This window comes from Salmo salar, chromosome ssa01 (genome assembly GCF_905237065.1).
Source record: "Salmo salar chromosome ssa01, Ssal_v3.1, whole genome shotgun sequence".
NCBI lineage: Eukaryota > Metazoa > Chordata > Actinopteri > Salmoniformes > Salmonidae > Salmo > Salmo salar.
Genome location: NC_059442.1, coordinates 15,593,684 through 15,611,443, shown reverse-complemented (window position 1 = coordinate 15,611,443; position 17,760 = coordinate 15,593,684). Strand labels below are relative to the sequence as shown.

Sequence of the window (17,760 nt, the reverse complement as noted above, 5' to 3'; positions counted from 1 at the left end):
AGGAAAACTGATATGAGATTCACAATGTGTGAATGAAGATAGCTCAGTAATGAGCATCTACATGATCTGTCTCCATGTCCAAGACATGCAGTTATTTGCTGTGTCATTCTGCATTGGTCAGAAAGGCAGTGTGACACCAGCTCGTTGCCTAAACACACCTTGTCAGTAACAATCACTTCCCTTCTGGATGCTCTCAGACAAAATAAATACATCTCTAAACAGCTACTCCTGCAGCGAGCGTCTTGTTGCTTTTTGCCCCGAGAAAAAAGCAGTCGTATTAAAAGAACACTTTCCCTTCGCCATCATCTCCTCTCTTCAATTTCTGAGAAAAGGGTTTATTTTGGGCCTTCTCAATTCTGATTTTGACTGCCCTTCGTCCACCCTGGCTGAGAACAGAGAGGAAGAGACAGCAGTCACTTAATGTCTCTGAGTGTTTACAGGAATTGCCCCCGTGCAGGCAATGTCAACACTGTCAAACTCTCCCATCGCTGCTAGGCAACTGGGGAGAGAAGGAGGGGCTGGGCAGATACATAGCTTTCACTTGTCTGAGCAGTGAGCACTAACACAATAGCTTCCCTCTCAGAGACCAAAAAGTGGAAGGAGGCAGAAAGGATGAGTGGCTGGATAACTAATGTAAAATGTACTGTGTCTGTAAAATGTATATAGTATGTATAAACTGGAAGTAGAAGCCTAAGCGTTGTTGTGCATTAGTTTACGTCAATTAGAGGGGTGATAGGGTTAGAGGAAAATAATAAAAACATATGGGGGATTGGAAATGATGCAGACAATTACATTGATAGAACCCACAATCTGCCATATTAAAGCTGATCTACCCCCTAACAAAATAGAAAAGGAGGGGCTGCTGTAGGGACTGAGAATGAGTCAACATTGGCCCAATGCTGTCTACACATGCTGCAGGGAGAGAACATGTCCTGACCTGTGGTAAGGCTGCCAAGCTGACAACACATTGGCCAGTGTGAGTCGTTTATAGGAACAGTGTTGTTTGTCTGGTTGTGTCAAGGTCAACGTGCTGCATTGGGAGTCACCAAAACCACCCTGTGTCAACCAGACAACAGACAGGGAGAAGAGTCCTGGGAATCAGATGTGGTAAATTATTAATCTAGTGACAAAGCAACTGAAATGGGCACCTCCTGACTATTAAGTGATTCCCCTTGATTTGTGGACTCTGGTCTTCCCTTCAGCTCTTCAGTGGAGGCAGGCAGGTTGAGGGGACGCAAGAGAGGCAGAACGAGCGAGAGGGGGGAGAGGGAGCGAGAGGAGAGCCTCCTATCCATTAGTGTAGTACACTGGGCCTGCTTTCATCAGGCCAAACAGTGGGAGGCTAGCCAAGAGTGCTAAAAGCCCATCTACTCTACACCAACCAAACGTGCCAAGACTCGACTCACTGGCTGCCGAGTGAAAACCTGCCAGGGCCAGCCATCACAGCAGCAAGTGGAATCACATTAGCACTATAGATCGCCATATGATTGTTGAAATGGTATGTGCATTATACGGCTGTCTTTACAGCGAGAGCCTCGTTGAAGATGTGATTTTTCTCCAACAGTAGTACAAGGTGGATAGACTGCCATAATACAGACCGTGTACTCATTCACAGTACTATAAAGCTTCCTCTATGTATTGGTTAGGCTGGGGTAAATAAGAATCAACAAAGACAAATGAGAGATTCTCTAAGGCGAGCCGGAGGAGAGGAGAGTAGAGTTTTCATGACAAAAGGTGGTGCAATTCAAAAGGGAGCTCTCCCATCGCTGCATTATTTACCAGGAGGTCCATTATCACTCAGTGACACACACCAAATACATGATCTCGGCTCCCTGCTTTTAAAAATAGACCTACTGCATGTCTGGCACGACACATTACGGCAGTAATCAATATGCAGGAGGCTGTAAGTCAACGTGGTTAACCACGGCTACAGACAAGGAAGTTTGCATTCTTATCTTATAGATTAACTAACAAATAAGTGGAAGTGCCAGAGTCTGGTCTTCCGGAGTTGCAGTCTAAAGCTCCCGACAACATACAGGGTTAGAGCCTGTCAATAATAACACAAATATGTCAATTCTGTCAGAAAAAACACTGTGTGTGTGTGTGTGTGTGTGTGTGTGTGTGTGTGTGTGTGTGTGTGTGTGTGTGTGTGTGGTATCCTGGGGGATTTGAGAGCAGTTCTAGCATTATATTGCTATAACTGCACAGAATGTATACATCCGTCTACGAATGTACAACGTTGAACTATTCCATAACACATTACGTGCGCAACCTAGATAGTGAAAGTGTACAGTAGAGAGTAGGGCTGTATAGAAAGTGGGGCAGTGGTACTTTGAGGAGCTAGCCAAGTAACTATAAATGGACATATCCTGTATACTACAGTATCTCTACTGTCTACATAATTCATCTTCCATCAGAGGAAATGGGTCATCTTCACATGTATAGTCCATGACCCGGACTATGATACGCAGAAATATATAGCGCATTCAGAAAGTATTCACACCTTTACTTTTTCCACATTTTGTTTTGTTACAGCCAGAATATAAAAAAAGATTACATTGATATTTTGTGTCACTGGCCTACACACTCCCTCATAATGTCAAAGTGGAATTAAGTTTAGAACATTTTACTAATTAAAAATGAAAAGCTGAAATGTCTTGAGTCAAGAAGTATTCAACCCCTTTATGGCAAGCCCAAGTAAAAATTTGCTGAACAAATCACATAATAAGTTGCATAGACTCACTGTGTGCAATAGTGTTTAACATGATTTTTGAATGATTACCTTGTATGTACCCCACACATACAGATATTTGTAAGGTCCCTCAGTCGAGCAGTGAATTTCAAACAATGATTCAATCACAAAGACCAGGGAGGTTTTCCAATGCCTCACAAAGAAGGGCACCTATTGGTAGATGGGTAAACATTCTTAATAAAACATTGAATATTCCCTTGAGCATGGTGAATTTATGAATTACACTTTGGATGTTGTATCAATACACCCAGTCACTACAAAGATCCTTCCTAACTCCGTTGACGGAGAGAAAGGACACCGCTCAGGGATTTCACCATGAAGCCAATGGTGACTTCAAAACAGTTAAGAGTTTAATGGCTGTGATAAGAGAAAACTGAGGAATGAGCAAACACAATGTAGTTACTCCACAATATTAACCTAAATGTGAAAAGGAAGCCTTAACAGAATTCCAAAACATGCATCCTGTTTGCAATAAGGCACTGAAGTAAAAAAAAAAAGCAAATATTTGGCAAAGAAATGAACTTTATGTCTTGAGTAGAAAGCGTTATGCTTGGGGCAAATCCAACACAACACGTCACTGAGAACCACTTTTCAAGCATGGTGGTGGTGGCTGCATCATGTTATGGGCATACTGGTCATCGGCAAGGACTAGGGACTTTTTTGGGGGGGGATAAAAATAAGTGGAATAGAGCTAAGCAGACACTGAGACAAATTCACCTTTCAGCAGGACAATAACCTAAAACAGAAGGCCAAATATACATGAGTTGCTTCCCAAGATAACATTGGATGTTCCTGAGTGGCCTTGTTACAGTATTGACTTAAAATCAGCTTGAAAATCTAATGCAAGACTTGAAAATGTCTAGCATTGATCAACAACCAACTTGACAGAGCTTGAATAATGTACAAATATTGTACAATACAGGTGTGCAGATTTCTTAGAGACTAACCCATAAAGACTTGCAGCTGCCAAAAGGTAATTCTACATGGACAAAAGGGTGTGAATACTATTGTAAATTAGCCATTTCTGTATTTAATACTTTCTGAAGGTATTGTACAACACTTATATAGGCCTAGACCTAATCATAAGTGATGGGGGAAATCGATACAATTACATGTCAGGATATTATTTTGCATGATATAGTCGTATAGTTATGACAATATTTTTTGCGCTAGTTGGCTGTACCTGCACAAAAACTCCTGTTTTTTCATTCATAACCTTTTTCAGCCAATTTGTTTTCAGCACTTTTATTTCGATGACTGATCAAAACTCATTTTCTCTTGTCCCTCTGCAGCACACATATAATGAGCACTATGTCTGGAACGTCGAATCGCAATACAAATCACAGTATCGAAACGCATAACATCGTATCGGCACCTACAATGCATTCGGAAAGTATTCAGACCCCCTTCACTTTGTTAGGCTTTTCCTAAAAAGGATTTCAAAAAAACATCCTCAATGTATACACAATATCTGACAATGACAAAGCAAATTACAGGTATATACATTTTTGCTAATTTATACCAAAAATCATTAACAGAAATATCACATTTACATAAGTACTCAGACCCATGTTGAAGAACCTTTGGCAGCGATTAAAGCCTCAAGTCTAATTGGGTATGACGATTCAAGCCTGGCACACCTGTATTTGGGGAGTTTCTCCCATTCTTCTTTGCAGATTCTCTTAAGCTCTGTCAGGATGGATAGGGAGCGTTCCTGCACAGCTATTTTCAGATCTCTCCAGAGATGTTCAATGGGGTTCAAGTCCGGGCCACTCAAGGGAATTCAGAGACTTGTCCCAAAGCCACTCCTGTGTTGTCTTGGCTGTGTGCTTAGGGTCCTGTTGGAAGGTGAACCTTCGCTTCAGTCTGAGGTCCTGAGCAGGTTTTCATCAAGGATCTGTGCTACGTTCAACTGTCCTGACTAGTCTCCAAGTCCCTGCTGCTGAAAAACATCCCCACAGCACAACGCTGCCACCACAATGCTTCACCGTAGGGATGGTGCCAGGTTTCCTCCAGACGAGACGCTTGGAATTCAGGCCAAAGAGTTCAATCTTGGTTTCATCAGACCAGAGAATCTTGTTTCTCATGGTCTGAGAGTCCTTTAAGTGCCTTTTGGTAAACGCCAAGTGGGCTGTCATGTGCCTTTTACTGAGGAGTGGCCTTCATCTGGCCACTACCATGAAGTTGTAATTGGTGACATGCTGCAGAGATGGTTGTCCTTCCGTAAGGTTCTTGAACTCTGGAGCTCTGTCAGAGTGACCATTGGGTTCTTGGTCACCACACTGACGAAGGCCCTTCTCCCCCGATTGCTCAGTTTGGCCAGGCGGCCAACTCCAGGAAGAGTCTCGGTGGTTCCAAACTTCTTTCATTTAAGAATGTAGGCCACTGTGTTCTTGGGGACCTTCAATGCTGCAGACATTTGGTACCCTTCCCCCAGATCTGTGCCTCATCACAATCCTGTCGCACAGTGCTAGGGTCAATTCCTTCGACCTCATGGTATGGTTTTTTGCTCTGACATGGACTGTCAACTGTGGGACCTTATTTAGACAGGTGTGCCTTTCCAAATCATGTCCAATCAATTTACCACAGGTGGACTCCAAGTTGTAGAAACATCAAGGATGATGAATGGAAACAGGATGCACCGAAGCGCAATTTCAAGAATCATAGCAAAGGGTCTGAATACTTATGTAAATAAGGTATCGGTTTATTTTTAACACATTTGTAAACATTTCGCTTTGTCATTATGGGGTATTGTGTGTAGATTAAATAAAAACAAGTCCTTATCAATCCATTTTAGAATAAGGCTGTAACGTAACAAAATGTGGAAAAGGGGAAGGGGTCTGAATACTTTCCAAAAGCAATGTAAGTATCTTGACAATATCATAGAGGTCCCTGGCAATTCCCATTCCCACTCGTCATCATAAAGGCCTAGACAAGCCTCCCTTCCCTCTCTCCGTCTGTCACTGCACCCTACCGCTCAAATGACACCATAGCCGAGCCCTGCATTAAATTGCTGTGATAAGCACTGCCATCACTCGTTAATATCAATATTCAACGCCTCCTCGGCTGCGATGGAGACAGAGACTGGTCAAGAACAGCTCTCATTTGAACCTGGGTCTAGCAGCTCTCTCTGTAATTACATAATGTCATATCAAACTGGATTAGGTAAGATGTATTTATAGTCTACGTAGGCTCCTCTCGGAGCAGATGCACTCTACTAGGGATGGACAAGGTTAAACGAATATTCAGATAGCCCAACAGACATTAGTGGTCCATTTTTTTAGGCCGATTTTAAACAATGAAAAATACTTTCAATTAAATGATCCTTGTGACATTTGAAATTCTTAATTTAATAAAAAACAACTTTCTAATGTAGTTTTTATAACGTTGAGTTAAGCTACTGCTGCACATTTAGCCCTCTAGGCTGCCTTGACATCGGTATGCTATTTTCCCCCACTTTAAATAGCAATTACAGATGCTCATCTAACAGAGTTCCACAATACCTGACACATATCAATGCAAAAGGTCACCAGAATATCTTTTTTTCTAACAGAATCAGTCCTCTCATGGCAGAAATCGGACTTCTTTTGCCGTTGCTACCAGAGAAAAAGCAGAATGTCCGCTGTTAACCTCTACCATGTGTATTTACATCATTCTGATTGCTATTGACTATCAACCAATTCATTTTATCTGACAAAATGTCATTATTTGAATAGTAAATAAATGTAAAATGCCCATCCCTACACTCTGTGTTCCACACTCCAAAACACAGGTTCCCTTTTGTAAAGCGGCCAAACCACGAGTCGTCCTCGTGTGTTAGTGCAAAATGCAGGGGCTGTGATGGTGGACAGGGTTTACCTTTCTCAAAGAGACAAAAGCGCTGTCAAACAACTGATGACTTGTCCCTGGTCAATTCAACCTTTGAAAGCTTGAAAGCTTTTTTGAAGAAACAAAAATAGAAGGGGGGAAGAAAAATGGGTCAGAGATGTGATACAATTGCTGCTGGAAGTGCTTCCTGCTAAAGTGAACACTGGAGCAATGCATGTAAGATGCATCTAATCCTGTGAGGAAAGCTGTCATTCTGAGGGGAGTTATTCATTGTCTTCCACTGCGGAGGGGATGGTGAAGAGGCAACTCAAGGTTGGTGTGCATTCAGTTAGAAGAGAAATGAATGGCAGTTGAAATGGTTGGAACCATGGTGATGACCTAACCTTCAGGGAAATGGTTTCACACAAATATTCCTACAGTGAAATCATAAGATGTTTTTTTTTTTAGCTCTATGCAAATGCAAAGCTCAAGGACCGTATCAATGAAGCACTAAGAAGACCAGAGAGGCTGACTGCTGAGTCAATCATCCCACATGCTGGTCAACCAAAAGCTCCCACACTAATCTCATTGAACGTTTAGCCTCCTTAAGCTTTCACTTAGTGTAAGTTCCTCAAAATGACACACACACACACACACACACACACATTAACCTAATAGAAGTTCAAAAGTCCAAACCACAAAACAAAAGTTACAATGCTAATAGGCAAAGCTAGGTTAACCGACTAGGCTAACAGGGTAATTGAGGCTAAAAGGCTAGGCTAACAATCACAACACTATTTTGTCCACGGGGTGATTAGTCTGATCAAGGCCTCTAATGGATGTGCTTCGTGGGCCTGCCATCGTCGTGTTCCTCCCTCGCTGCACTCCTTCCTCTAGACAGGGAATTAAGAAAGGCTTCGGCGCTCATTTGTGTCATGTTTCCACACACCGTGGCCATCTGCCAATATCCTCAGTCTCCTGAGTCACCTGGTTTTTGGCAGCGCTGCCATTTGTCACCTTACGGTGTAGCTCCCACTGGAAATACGCTGTACGACAGACAGAGCACACGTATACCCCTGTTAGCAGTCAAGCCCTTCAAACAACAAGTCAGACACTATTATATTTCTAACAGTTGATTTGAAGCCTCAAATGACAAGTGTTTTTCCATTGTTTACAAAACTGACATTGCCATAAAAAGGAGCGTGCCCAACTGCAATGTCTTGGAATCATAAAAGAACAAGATGACAGCAGCGTTGACAGATTGAAGTAGAACGACGACTTCTCTGAGAGGCAGTCAGAGTATGACATCCTTGATGTGGCAAGCTAGACAGAGGACAAGTCAATTCTATTTCATTGTCTTTGCCAAGGAATGTTTTGTATGCAAGGATTTAAAAGCATCCTAATCCCAAATGGAAACATCCCAGCTACAACATGAAGACCGGAGAAACGTCGCTTCATTTCTAGCCTGGGCGTACTACAAAAAAAAAGGATGTAATCTTCTGTCTTCCCTCAACTACAATTAACCATAATACATTTTGACAGGAACCACCTACTGTAGGCTGCAAGCCTATTCACAAAGGAAATGAATTAACACAATATATTCACATGTTTACTAACCGTGCTAAATGCTGTCCACGCTGCATTAGTTACTCAATACGAGCAGATGAAGAAGGAATATTATCTTGATTAGGTTATGGTGCATTTGATGAACTCAGAGGCCTCATTCTCATGCAGCCTGCATGTTTGGCTGTGTGCGTGATAGTGTCCGTGTGCCAGGCTGGTCTGAGGGCCAAGGGCCACCGGCCTGGTGGACAAACGACTCCTAATCTGTCTCTCTCCATCAAGGTCACCCCTGGCCCTGTGCCAAGAACACAATGCTTCATTGACGTCTGGTTGCCATGGAAGTCATGCATTTACCGTTTCAGAATAAGTGGAAAGCGTGGCTAGGAACAGGTGAAAAGCACGTTGCAATGTGTGACAGTAACACTGACAGTATTGTTCGAAATATTTTCAGGTAAATCAAGAGTGATTACTCTACCCATCTCCCCCCCCCCCAACATGCACACACCAAAATGTTAGCTCAAGGTTCACAATGGCACAAATAAGTCAACACAACATTATGAAAGCAATAAAATAATCCAAAGAATGTAACACTGTTGCTGCTAGTGACCTATGCATATAATACGTCGGTGCCAGGTCTGGCCGTTATCGAAACAAAATGCTGTGACTGAAAATCTGCGTATTACGAACGTCTGCCTCTCCGGTCACAAATTTAGAATGTAGGACATTGGTTTCCATTCCACCGTCACCAACGTTTCTGTAATATAGAGCCAGTGATCTCAGGAGGCCACACTTCTTCACCGCTCTCCAGTTCCCTTCTGTCCCAGCCAACTGACCTAAATTCATAACCCAGAGGGATCCAGAGGTCCTTTATTTGGGGCACTCTTTCTTTCCCCTCAATGAGGATCTGAAGTGACATGCCGAGTGTAGTGTAGTATAGTGAAGGGCGGGCCCGGACATCAAACAATTGTTTTTCAGTCCTTACAAGGAAAGGTTCACCCACTTTTGAATGTTATGTTTTTGTGCATCTCTGAGTGATGTTCTATCGATCCCCTGGGTCATTTCATGTTTATCTGAGTTATCGGCGTTCAAGCAGGCAGAAAACCAGGCTGGTATGATGTAGCACCGTGATAAAGTCTCTCACTACACTGGAAGATAATAGGAATACGACTTTTAGATCATGAAAACCATCATAAACTGATTTCAATACTGGCCGAACTCATAACTCAGGAGGCTGTATTCTCTCTAATGAGAAAACGGATCATATTTTGCAGATATTCCTACCTCGAGAAACTTGTAATTTAACCGAAGGTCTAGCACATTTTTCCTATTGATCTGCTCTTTAGTCCAGGGTACATTGCATGATGCCGTTGCCAGAGATATTATAGAAAGGAGAAGGGAATCTAATGAATGAAGGAACGTATAACACCACACCCAGCAGACTGTTGACCAATTGCGTTCATGTGTCATGCTGCGTTTCGCGGTTGCTAAACTAATCACGCAATCCCTTTTCAAAATCAGTGTGTATGACGAGAAAAGTGCCCATTTTCCTCAAAAGTACGTAATGTCACAATTCCAAAGCTATACGATACTACAGAGAGCACTCCTTGTCCCATAATCACCCAGAATGCACCGCACACCACATTGACATAGCATGGGCAACTTTTCCCATCTCCACAAAAGTATATCTGCCGTTGTGAATGTTAGATTCCACTCTGAGGCACATCAATCTGCAGGTTGAACAAGGTGAGATTGTTAAGGCGATTTTATAGCTAACTAGCTATGTTACATGCTGATATTGCCTTTGTAGCTACATTTACTAGCCAGCCAGCCAACCCATAGAGAGCGCATTGCATTTTGGATTTTGTAGTCGACTTCAGCTGCAGATTTTCCATGTTTCTCAGTGTTATTTTAAACTATATAATTAAAAGGAATGACTGGTTTTGGGTGGATTTTTTCCTTTAATGCTGTGGAGGGACTGAACTGGATGATTAGTTAAGTGTGACAGTGAAGGTATATTTATTCCATAGCTGGACAGACAGACCACCCTCTAGATGTAGTTGTAGCTTTGATGGAAGTGTAGACTAAGTGTTGTGCTGTTTGGGATGGAGGCAGTCAGATAGGCGTCATGCCCGGGTAACTAGGACACAACCAGTCTCATGTCTACTGGGCACGTCGCCATCCCTCTGAAGAGCAGTCATGGTGCCGTTTTTCTCTATTCTCGAGACAAGGGGGAGGAGAGGTGGTAATGAATGTTGCCGTAGGCCCTGGTCCAGTTTCAACACCTTGCTAAACCTCCTAAAATGTGCCATTAGCCAAACGAGCCGAGGTTTAGGCAGCGCTCAATGACACAGCGTAAATATTCATGAGATTGTGGTGCTTTAAATAGGGCTCTGTTAATTCCTTTCAAATCCCCAAAAAGTGGAGGCAGGGACACGATGCATCTTCCATCAGCTGTGTCTGATTGAAATCCCTCTTGGTTTTGGTTGGCGGTGTGTGACTATGGCCCAAAATGAATTTTTTTCCCCATACCATGTTGCTTACAAAGTGCGCACACCCTCAACTAGACGGATGTGTTACCGTCAGTAATATATCTTTTTTTACTCATCCATACTGCTACATCAACAACAGTCAGATTGGCAACAACACTGTTGTCATAGAGACATTTTGGATGCTGTATACCTACTAGTGCTGGTTTGAGAATTCCAAACAACTTCACACAGCCTTAGAGAGAATGACAACCACAGACCAAACAAAGGCTTGGGTTGTTTTGATTTTGAGAAGGAATAAAAAAAATAAAGAAATAAAAAACACTTTCCATAATCTTAAAACCGAGCAGTAGACGTCCTCTCCCCAGTCTCTTTGCACATATTGGTGTCTGAAGAAACGAGACGGCGTGTGCACTCCAATGTGCATATGCTTATTGACAGCTGCAGAGAGCAAGGGCCCAGGGTTGACTGTGCTGACAGTCTGTTGTCTCTACTTCTCAAAACAGCTCAAGCCGCATCACAATCACATCTATTTGCTCTGACAGAGAAGTCCTTTTTATTTTTTTTTTTTTTTAAATGGGGTTTCCGTTCTTTTTATAGTAGAAATGACTTTACAATCCACTGTAATGTCAGGAGACTTGTATGCATTGAAAAAGCTTTTCTAAAAACACTCCACAATGATACATTATTACACATATACAGTACCAATCAAAAGTTGACACCTACTCATTCCAGGGTTGTTCTTTATTTGTTCTATTTGCTACATTGTAGAATAATAGTGAAGACATCAAACCACGTAGCAACCAAAAATGTGATAAATTAAAATATATTTTATATTCTTCAAAGTGCCTTGATGACAGCTTCGCACTCTTGGCATTCTCTCAACCAGCTTCACCTAGAATGCTTTTCCAACAGTCTTGAAGAAGTTGCCACATACGCTGAGCACTTGTTGGCTGCTTTACCTTCACATTCCGGTGTAACTCCTCCCAAACCATCTCTAGTGGGTTGAGGTCAGGTGATCGTGGAGGCAAGGTCATCTGATGCAGCACTACATTGCTCTCCTCCTTGGTCAAATAGCCCTTACACAGCCTGAAGGGTCATTGTCCTGTTAAAATTTTTTTTTTTAAATGATAGTCCCACTCTGTGCAAAGCAGATGGGATGGCGTATCGCTGCAGCATGCTGTAGTAGCCATGCTGGTTAGGTGTGCCTTGAATTGTAAATAAATCACTGACAATGTCACCAGCAAAGCACCCTCACAACCTCATACCTCCTCCTCCACGCTTCACGATGGGAACCACATATGCAGAGATCATCCGTTCACCTACTCTGCGTTTCACAAAGACACGGTGGTTGGAACCAAAAATCTCACATTTGGACAGATTTCCACCGGTGTAATGTCCATTGCTCGTGTTGCTTGGCCCAAGCAAGTCTCTTCTTATTGGTGTCCTTTAGAAGTGTTTTCTTTGCAGCAATTCGACCATGAAGGCCTGATTCATGAGTCTCCTCTGAACAGTTGATGTTGAGATGTGTCTGTTACTTGAACTCTGAAGCATTTATTTGGGCTGCAATCTGAGGTGCAGTTAACTATTTTATCCTCTGCAGCAGAGGCAACTCTGGGTCTTCCTTTCCTATGGTGGTCCTCATGAGAGCCAGTTTCATCATAGCGCTTGATGGTTTTTGCGACTGCACTTGAAGAAACTTTCAAAGTTCTTAAAATGTTCCAGATTGACTGACCATCATGTCTTAAAGTAATGATGGACTGTCATTTCTCTTTGCTTATTTGAGCTGTTCTTGCCATATTATGGACTTGGTCTTTTAGCAAAAATGGCCATCTTCTGTATACCCACCCCTACCTTGTCACAACACAACTGATTGGCTCAGACACATTGAGGAAAGAAATTCCACAAATTAACAAGGCACACCTGTTAATGTAAATGTATTCCAGGTGACTACCTCATGAAGCTGATTGGGAGAATGCCAAGAGTGTGCAAAGCTGTCAAGGCAAAGGGTGGCTACTTTGAAAAATCTCAATTACAAAATATATTTTGATTTGTTTAACACTTTTTTGGTTACTACATGATTCCATGTGTTATTTTATAGTTTTGATGTCTTCATTATTATTCTACAATGTTGAAAATAGTACAAATAAAGAAAGTAGGTGTGTCAACTCGACTGGTACTGTATATACAGTGCATTCAAAAAGTATTCAGACCCCTTCCTTCTACATTTCGTTACAGCCTTAATCTCAAATTTATGAAATTATTTTTTTCTACACACAATACCCCATAATGACAAAGCAAAAACAGGTTTAGAAATGGTTGCAAATTTATTTACATAAGTATTCAGAAACTTTGCTATGAGACTCGAAATTGAGCTCAGGTGCATCCTGTTTCCATTGATCATTTTGAGAAATTTCTACAACTTGGAGTCCATCTGTGGTAAATTAAATTGATTGCAAATGATTTGGAAAAGGCACACACCCGTTTATAAAAAGGTCCCACAGTTGACAGTGCATGTCAGAGCAAAAACCAAGCCATGAGGTCCAAGGAATTGTGTGAGACAGGATTGTGTCGAGGCACAGATCTGGGGAAGGGTACCAAAACATTTCTGCAGCACTGAAGCGCCAAGAACACAGTGGCCTCCATCGTTCTTAAATGGAAGAAGTTTGGAACCACCAAGACTCTTCCTAGAGCTGGCCAACTGGCCAAACTGAGCAACCGGGGGAAAAGGGCCTTGGTAAGTGAGGTGAACAGGAACCCGATGGTCACTGACAGAGCTTCTGTGGAGATGGGAGAACCTTCCAGAAGGACAACCATCTCTGTAGCCCTCCACCAATCAGGCCTTTATGGTAGAGTGGCCAGATGGAGGCCACTCCTCAGTAAAAGACATGTGACAGCCCGCTTGAAGTTTGCCAAAAGGCACCTCAAGGACTCTCAGACCATGAGAAACAAGATTTTCTGGTCTGATGAAACCAAGATTGAACTCTTTGGCCTGAATCCCAAGCATCACGTCTGGAACAAATCTGGCACCATCCCTACTGTGAAGCATGTGGGGATGTTTTCAGCAGCAGGGACTGGGAGACTAGTCAGGATCGAAGGAAAGATGAACGGAGCAAAGTACAGAAAGATCCTTGATGAAAACCTGCTCCAGAGCCTTCAGACAATGACCCTAAGGACAAAGACAAGACAATGCAGGAGTGGCTTCAGGACAAGTCTCGGAATGTCCTTTAGTGGCCTGGACGAACATCTCTGGAGACATCTGAAAATAGCTGTGTGGCGATGCTCCCAATGTAACCTGACAGAGTATCCTGCAGAGAATGGGAAAAACTCAAAATACAGCAGGTGTGCCAAGATTGTAGCGTCATACCCAAGAAGGCAATAATCGCTGACAAAGGTGCTTCAACAAAGTAGTGAGTAAAGAGTCTGAAAACGTATGTAAATGTGATATTTTTTGTTGTAATAAAATAAATAAAATAAACTCTCCCAGAGCCCTGAGACACACACACACACACACACACACACTGGAAAAGCCAATATGCTACGCTAGGCCACATGCTGATGCTAGAGAAAAGTGCTGGATGAGACTGGATCTACAAGAGCAAAACACAGAACATTGGATCAAGATACAAAGTGCAGAAATAGCCATACTAGGTCCAGCGATCAGAACCTCTGTATTTGAGATGCATAGTGTAGGTCAAATCAAACTTATTTTTTCTTACACCAATTTGTCATGTGGTGCTGCAGATTACTTAGCATTTTGCCAGCTAGCAATCTGCCTATATACAACCAAATCTCTCTGGCCTAACTTCTTAACGGGGTCCTGAGAGAGAGGCTCTCATCATGCCTAGGCTCAGAGACCAAGACAGGGACAGAACTGGTTACATCATCAACACCTGGATTCCACGGGTGCCTGTCTGCCTGGAACACTGAGCTAGCTGTTCTGTTGCAGGGCTGAAGGAAGTACCTTCAGGCAGGCAGGCACCATGCGACTTTACCAACACCAGAGCGATAGAGTGGGTGAGAGATCACTTACTCAAATCAGAGCACTGATTAACCTAGAGGACTACCCTGGCTGCATGTAAAGCACTGGACAATGGTGACTTCATGGCCACTTTGAGGGAGGGAGGGTTACTGACAGACACTGATAGAGACTAATCTGAAGGGCATGGCACAGAGCTATTTCCTCGAGTGTAATGCAGTTTAGTAAATTGACAGGAATTTGAAGATTTCTAACTGCTAGAACTGCAGTGACAGTGAACGCCCTCTTAAACAAAGGACACAGTCCCTCCATATAGACGTCTATTGTGTCATCCCGGCACAAGGGCCCGCCACTTAAGGCATTTTCTAAATCCCTGCCGCAGCACTTGAGGGATAATCAGTGTGCAGACAGACTATGGGCAGAGTGTGACTGAGCTGTCCCTTCTGCTAAACACATCATAAGATCCAGCAAGGCCACCAAGTCAAGAACTACTTAGCAGTTCTGGTCAGCAACACAATTCAACACACAATAAACAACGGGAGAGTAAAAGGTCTTTCAGATAGTATGCAACAGAGGTGCGGACTCCGAGTCATGTGACTGACTCGAGTCTGACTCGATTCACCAATGTGAGGACTCGAGACTCCACTTAGTAGAAAATAAAAACTTGAGTTGATTTGGACTTGGAGCCTCAAGACATTTTATCACTCATTCTGTGGCAGATTCTCCATAGATTACTCACCAAGCAGACAGAGAAGCCGCAAGCAGCAGCACACATGCAAAGAAAAAAACTTGCAACAGATTGCCTAGTGAAACGCACACTCTGCCCTCTGATTGGACCAGCAAACTGTCAATCACAGGTCCGGTAAGCTGGCGCAGTATCTCCCAAAGTGTTAGTGCTATCCGGAATCCTAAACCCTTACCTTAACAATTTGAAATATCACCTTCAATGGGGTAACGTCAGAGTTGGGCCATTTTTAAAGTGGAGAATAAAATGAGTATTAAACTGAATAGGAAAAATATACTTTAATACATTTAATTGGCTACATATGCATACCATTTGTATTTTATATATTTCTACCTTTGTCTATTTGATCTGGTTTCTAACATAGGTCTACGGTATTTCAAATTGTCTAAAAAACCTAATCTGTGCTTCAGAACCAAAAACTTGCATGTCTTGTTGGTGACCAATGACCAGTTGTCAGTACGCAAAGGCAAGCGAGCATATCCAGAAAGCACTCATTTAATTTTCTGTTTTTTCCTGATAAGAGTAGGCCTACTTTTATATTATCCATACATACATTTACGTCATTTAGCAGACGCGCTTATCCAGAGCGACTTACAAATTGGTGCATTCACCTTATGATATCCAGTGGAACAACCACTTTACAATAGTACATCTATATCTTTTTTGGGGGGGAGGGGGGGTTAGAAGGATTACTTTATCCTATCCCAGGTATTCCTTGAAGAGGTGGGGTTTCAGGTGTCTACGGAAGGTGTTGATTGACTCCGCTGTCCTGGCGTCGTGAGGGAGCTTGTTCCACCATTGGGGTGCCAGAGCAGCGAACAGTTTTGACTGGGCTGAGCGGGAACTGTGCTTCCGCAGCGGTAGGGGGGCCAGCAGGCCAGAGGTGGATGAACGCAGTGCCCTTGTTTGGGTGTAGGGCCTGATCAGAGCCTGAAGGTATGGAGGTGCCGTTCCCCTCACAGCTCCGTAGGCAAGCACCATGGTCTTGTAGCAGATGCGAGCTTCAACTGGAAGCCATACAGTTTAGCAGTCTACTACAGACTAATCTTTGCCAAAACAATAAGGTTAGGCTACCTGGCAAGTTCATTGATCATTTTCATATATTTCAGATAACCAGTAGTCCTACTTTGGGTGGCTATATGTGACCGACCGGCTCAAAAAAACAAAATAAATACAAATTCGGTCTTATGTAGCAAACTTTTTTTTACATTGGATAAAAGTAGAGACTCAGAGCTACAAAATGGTATAACATACACTGCATTTGAGGAACAATGGGAAAGTCATTTTTGCTTTGAAAGTTGATTAACTTGTAAACTCACTTTTGAGAAAATGGCCTTTGAATGTTTTGGTACTACTACTGGTGAGCCCTTCTACACCCATTCAGCATCGTTCACACCCGCTTAAGCTTTAGCCCCAACCATCTCTTTAAGGGTTGATCCGAGCATTCTGTACTAACAGCAGCAGTCAAGCACTCCTGTAAAGACCTTTATCATACACAGATTCAAAACAAATGTGTATTTGTGGTTGTGACCCAGAGACTCTTGCCCATTGATTTTGCGACTGTTCTTATGTCAGATTGGAGTGAGTTAGACTTATTTTCTTTTTTTAACTACTATTAATGTTAATTTGAAAGACTATTTTCTTTTGATCAGAATTATATGGACCCTGATTTAACTTTTGTTAAATGTTTTATTTTTCATTGCAGGTTCTTAATCCATAAAATGAAGTAGGCAGAGAACAAACCCTTCTTCACATTGTTTAAGACAGAATTGAAACATTATTTTGAAATGATCAGCAAATGCAAAAACAAAGCAGCAATACGTACCATAAGACTTTGCCAAATTGAAAATGTATCTCGGTATGTAATACCCCGTCTGTTAGGTTTATGTACTCTTGTTTGTATATAATAATAAAAAAATTAAATAACAGTCAAGCACCCAAGCTAACTTGCTAGCTACTTCCAGACACAAATGAGAGAACAGATCACGGAACATTACTCACCCTAGCTGGTTAGGCTGTTATGTTATCCGGAGCATTGGTGACTAACTGTACTGCTGGCAACAATTTAATTGCGTTTTTTGCCGACGTTTACTGACAACGGCCATATTCAACTGATGTTGAGCGTTCGTAAATCAGTTATGCTGCGCTCTGGGACACTCAGACGAGAGTGCTCTGAAATCGGAGCGGATGGTCAGACTGACTTTACGAACGCACACGAAATGGTTACTTACATAGTGGAGTCTTCTGTTAAGACATGTAGCTAGGTAGCTAGCTAAACAATGAACAACAACTCATGATGTTACTACCCTGCATGAATCTGCAGGTATCTAACCAACGTATATCAACAGTTGTCACAGTGACATTCTATTGAAATGGATACTTGCATAGTGGAGTCTTTTGTTCAGACATGTAGATAGCTAGCTAAACA

At 42.4% G+C, this 17,760-nt stretch overlaps 1 protein-coding gene across 3 annotated transcripts in view; it reads right to left on the bottom strand.

Annotated features, from left to right (window-relative positions):
* The window catches only part of LOC106566164 (probable E3 ubiquitin-protein ligase RNF144A-A), a 69,565-nt gene that overhangs the window by 41,400 nt on the left and 10,405 nt on the right, over positions 1-17,760 (bottom strand). The gene's annotated exons all lie outside the window — the stretch shown is intronic.